Raw genomic sequence first — 6,000 nt, forward strand, 5'->3', positions numbered from 1 at the left:
CCCATGGCTTCTGCTGCTCACGTAAGCACCTCTACTAAAAATAATTGTCCTACAACTCTTCTGCATACGTGCCTGGTATGTACTTTTGTTATAGCCAGAACCTAGTGGGTTTTTGGAAGCTGCATATTGTTCCCATCTTTTTCCCTGTTCCATGAAAGAATTTGTTTCTTACATTTGTTTCTTTCCAAAGGAAGAACACTTGTTAAACCATTGAATTTAAGAAAATCATGACAGTATAATGAAAATCATTGTTACACATTACTTAGTCATTGTAAAAAGGATTCTTTCTATGAATGCTTGTTACCAGTCTTCCAATAGCTTCTCTCAACTCTTTCTAGCAAGCAAATAATGAAGGAAGAGTGGCGCTTCAAATTAAAATCATGACTGAGCTCTGGATAAAGCACTGGTCTGGCTGGGTCTTGCTGCCTACAGCAGCCTATTGAGAATCACTTTCTATGTGACTCTAAGTTGTTGAATTGTTTCATGTCTTAGTTCCCAAGATTCATCCCCAGATCAATCACTCTTTTTCTGTTGTTGGTATTTCCCTTTTAAGTATTTTATGTTTGCTTAAATATTTGGGCAGAGTAAGCCTTGGTTTATCCACAGTTGTCCTGTACCCAAATCAAAAAGTATGTCAATCACAGATTTTTCAAGGCAGTCCTCTTTGTGCTACTGTAAGGTAAGTACACAGTAGTTACCATCTTCTCAAAAAAATTAGGACCAATGACAGACAAAGTTCAGATGGTTTTGAAGTCTGGTTAACCGCAGAGAAGTTCAGGTGGATATATGAACCTCTTGAGAATATCTTATCTATTTAGAATTTACTTATGAGCATGCCCTCCCATGAGATATTCTCTCCTGCTTCAGATCTAGGTAGAAGTGCCACAAAAACAGCGTGTCTCTGATGTCTGATGATTTCAGTTTTTCATGCCAGCTGGGATTCAGTGGGAAAGTTTTAATACACCGTATCAGTAAAATGAACAGATTACTACTTTAACTTAAAACAATGTTTCTATCTCTACCTACTGTAGGATAGAGTTAATTTTTTTGTCTGTCAGTACTGCAATGCATTTTAAGTAATGTAGGGAATACTCGTACAGTGAATGCATACTTCATGGCCACCCAAACTTTTACACTTTTATGCTTTTACTTCTACTACATAATCACTGGTCTCTCTGGGAAATGGAAAAAGGTCTGTATGATAAACCAATGCAGAGTACTTAGTTTATATGAACTTCTAAATTGTTTTCTCTAAATCTCTGCAGCTTTTTAAATACCTCCACATGCTGCTGTAGAAGCAAGGCTTTTTTTTTTTTTTTTTTTTTTCTCCTTAAACAGACCTTAACAGTTCATCATGCTTTTGAATAACGACTGGTTGATCATGTACCTTAATTACAAGAACAAATTGAAGGCGGTTGCACTATTCATCAAAATAAATTGTATATTAGTTAACTAATGAAAAAGTCAACAGACAGAAGAATAATACTGTAGCCATGTTGGTAAACATAGTGGTCAAATTCTTAGCTGGTGTAAATCAGCATAGGTTTAATCTCTTCAACAGGGTTGCTCTAGGTGACCCTGCTTGAGCAGAGGGGTTGGACTAGATGATCTCCAGGGGCTTTCTCACAACCTCAGCCATTCTGTGGTTCTGTGATTCTGTGCTGAATTATACCAGGTAAAGATCTAACCTTTTTTGGGTAACCATGTGAAGAACTATATGCACTAGTTTTACAATGGGATATTAGGGAAAGATATTTTTTGATGTCTGTTATTTAAGTCTTGTTTTTTATCTGTCTTTTCAGATGAAAAAAATAATCATATAATGGGAGACATTTGCTTCCATTCTGGAGAAACAATGTGATTTGTGATTCCTATTTTCCAAGTCCGTTTGATATGTTTACACACAGAAATTAAATGCCTGGGATCAGACAGTTCAATCACTAGGTGAAGAACTGTGATGTTACAGGTGTAACATTTTGGGATCTAGCTAGATAAAAGACTGAGAGCCCAAGTTATTCAGCGTACATGAGAAAAAACATTTCACACACAGTGATTTTTTTTTAGGGGAGGATTGTGATAGATGTTCTTTGTATGGTGCTCACTCACATAAACTTGAATGTTGCTCCAAACACTAGTTGGGTTTCTTATTTTTACAGTTTTGTTTGTTGGGACTGTCTCCAGTGCTACAGGTGCTTTCCAGATGTACAAAGTTCTTGTCCCTCCAAAACTCACAGGCCAATGATCAGTAAACAGAGGTCAGAGAAAGGAAGTAACAACATGGATTTTCTATAGGAATCAATACGTTTTACTATAGAGACAGCAGGGCAGAAATAGATTTTTGAAGCAGGGAGAAAGAATAGAGGCAGAGGCAGCTGCAAGATAAATTTGTAAAGGCCAGCCAAAGCAGATAGGGACCACAGAAGGGTGCCACAAGGTGACTCTTCAAGGGTGTGATAAAAGGGCAGGAAGAGCTCAGAAGCGCAGCAGAACAGAGGTGATAGAAAGGGCAAATCTCCTATTGAAGTGCCCTATCCACATGATACTTTAAAAAGACCTTTAATGTATTTAGCTAAAAAAGTGTATACCAATACTTGCTGTAAAAGCATTATTTGGGGGGGGGGGGGGAGCCAAGTGCTAGAAAATTGGGAAACGCCAGATTTCCAGATTTCTGGGAACTGTGCTGCTTTGATTCTGTTCCCATTGCTCTCATCCTAGCTGTGGTAGAAGGTAAGGGCCTTGTAAAAAAAGAGAAAAAAAATCACTTGTGAGATTTAAAGAGAGGAACACGGTATGCATAAAGGTGGACAGACATTTTCAGTGAGATGAGGTATCCTAGATATCCCTTACATAGGGGAATATAACTGGACATAAAGAATGACTTCTTTGGTCAGGCTAAGGGTCTATTTAACCCAAAATTCCATCCTCAAACATACTAAAATACAGAATAATCCTTTTCCTGGGATGTTGTTCTACCTTCTATCAATCTGTACGATCAAGTGGGCAAAAACATATACTGTACTTTCCCTTTTTTTAAAAAAAAAACCTCAAGCCAGTGTAACTACTTGTTGAGAGTTATTAAGATGAAAGACTGAGGAAGCACAAGCTGAAGTGCCATCTATTCAGCATTCAGATCACATCTATATAACCTTGGGTTTAAGCGAGGGGCTTCATTACAGAAAATATACTCGACTGCTTTGACCACTCTTTCTTAAGAGCTTCTGGTCTCAGCAGATGCCATTGTCAGTGACTGTCAATACCTGATGAACAAATATGTTCAAGAGCTTTGCAGTCTATTAATAGATGGTTTGTGAACAGACAAAATGAATGATATGATCAAGTTGTTTTTGATGGAAATCGTCTGTGAAGGAAAATGAACTTAAAGCAGCTTAGCTCTGTATCAGCTCAAAGGAATCACTGACCAAGTCTCAAAGACATTTCTTTTGAAGATCTCCTATATGATGAATTATTTTTATCTCTTTGAAAATGACTATCCAAATAATTTCAGAGATTGTTCCTGGATGAGTGCTGCATATTCATCTTTTTTTTTTAGATTAAAAACTAGCATTTAATTATCCATTTCCCCTTGCATTGTATATCAGGAAGTTCTGCTTTATTTATATTCTTTTTTCTTTTGCACAAAGGAGAAATGTTTTAGACACTTGTAATAACTGATGTTTGTGTGAGGAGTAGCCCTGGTGGTGGCTGGCAGTCTTGAAAGCTCCTTGTGCTTGTAGAACTCTTCCACTCATGGAGCAGAAACAATACCCTGTGACTTAGACAATCAATCACGCAGCATGAATAATGAGCAAACACTCAAAGCAACAGTCACATTTGCATAAACCATTCATTCAATACATTTGAATAACCACAAAATTAATGAAAATCAAAAAGAGTTCATGGATCATTTGCCAACAGGAAGAAGGGCTAAAACCACTGAATAGATAGCTTACCAAAAACAATTTACATGGCTCTATCTTTCTAGAAGGAAAAAGGAGAGGCTAACTGGAGTGAAAATTACCAGGAGATGAGCCTCTTCTTGCCCACCTCTGATTTCTTTTCATGGACTTCCTCTGCATCACACTATTTATTCTTGTGATTAGCTGTTTCCAAGGCAAAACAGTATATAATCCAAGAAACCTACTCTGTGACGAACTATAAGAAAAAGGTAATGGTTAAAAACATGATTTTAATTGACTTTTTGCAGGTGGAGAACCAGATGTAAACATCAAAAATTACTGGTTTTCAGAGATGCTTGTGCTAATCAGTGTTTGTTTATGGTACACTACATGCCTGGAAAATTCAGATAAGTGGGATGTATCTGTTTTAGATACATTCAAAATAGGACAGTTCTCAGAAAGAATCGTACTTGCATTTTGTCTGTTTGATTTCTCCTCTTTTTCTCCTTATTGTAGAAAATTCTGGCAATCCACTGCCAGGAGTCTATATTCAATTTCAAGAACATAACCTCTTCCAGCTGTCACACCTGAAGGCAAAAACTTAAATAAACAAATAGCTTATCCAGGAGGTGCTTTTTGCTATTTTTGCTCCTTCCACAGCTCTGGTTTCCCATTTCTTGGGAAGCCTTTTCTCAGAAATGTGTGCATCATTTGAACATGGATGCAATTAATTTCATTAGTAAATTATGTGTTCCTGACATAAAAGCAATTCCATATAGGATGGAATACCAAATAATGTGTCTCTCTGTGAATTTTTAAATTAAACAAACAATTTCTGCCTGGTTACTTCATGCTGCTTGCTGAATTCTGTTTTGTATTAAAATGCTTCCACCTGTTCTTCTTACTTTGGCAGTATGATATCAACTGAGATTTCATACATGCCAAAACAATTACCCAAATTAAAAAATTACATATTTATTGCTCTGGTAACTCTCATAAGTAAGGAGGGCACATGATCTACTTCAGAGAAGTGAATCTCTGCCAAACATAGCTTTACCAGGCAGACCCGTGATCTATTTTTTTCTGTACAGTTCTTCAGTCTGGGCTCTTTCAAAATGTCAGTATTTGACACTCTTACCTGCCTAGACCAAATTCTGATACTACTTTCAAACCACTCACCTCTTGCAGAACAGGCATGTTGTTCAGCAGCCTATTCAAAGTCTTCCAGAGAGACCTTTTAACTTAAGGCTTGTGTCAGCAGGTTAAAGAGTTAGTTGTTCTGCTCAGCAACACACAGGTCACACAGCAGTCCCCTTGGAGACACTCAGGCTGACAGCTGCCGAAATCTGGAGAGCTACAGCCCAGGGCATCCCATTTTGGGGGAGACGAGAAGGGAGAACCTCACTCACCCACTCTTTAGAGCCATCTAATGTGTTTCATATTTTTGGATCAGCTCCAAACAAAATCCCCTTTCTCTGGGGTTCTTCAGGCTGTTTTTTTGTTTTGGTTTGTTTGTTTGTTTTAATGATTATGGATGGAAGGACAACACGTCAGCTTCTTATGGTGCTTGTCCTATAGGGCTTGGAATAGGGTTATAGTCTGTTAAAGCTGAATGCACTTGGTCTGTGCCTTTGCATGCTCACTAAGGTTGTTACATTCAGAGCCCTGAGGCTGGGACCACTCTCTCTGGCTCCTATGGCTACTCTTTATGCACCTAAATCTTTGCGGGACCAGCCCCCAAAGGCTTGGGTATTGCCAGTGAAATCACAAATACCTCTTTCCAAGAAAAAACATTGGTACTGGAACCACCTTTTCTTATGCTGAATGCATTATTTTGACAATAGCTATCTATGCAAGATTCATTTCCAGCAACCCAAAGGGAAGTGATGTAAGATGTCGTGCAGATTTCCTCACACTATTTTCAGTTTGAACTCCACAGACCATTTTTTGCTCTCTCTATAAGCAACTCAAAGGCCCATTTTTAGAGATTCAACTGATAACTGCTAACAGGGTTTAACTGTTCTTTCTTTTGCTTTATTTTGATCACAAAATAAGCGTCAGCTAAATACCTCAAAACCTGCATCAACTAAATACCAATGCTAAT

Source organism: Dromaius novaehollandiae, chromosome 2, assembly GCF_036370855.1.
Source record: "Dromaius novaehollandiae isolate bDroNov1 chromosome 2, bDroNov1.hap1, whole genome shotgun sequence".
Taxonomy (NCBI): Eukaryota; Metazoa; Chordata; class Aves; order Casuariiformes; family Dromaiidae; genus Dromaius; species Dromaius novaehollandiae.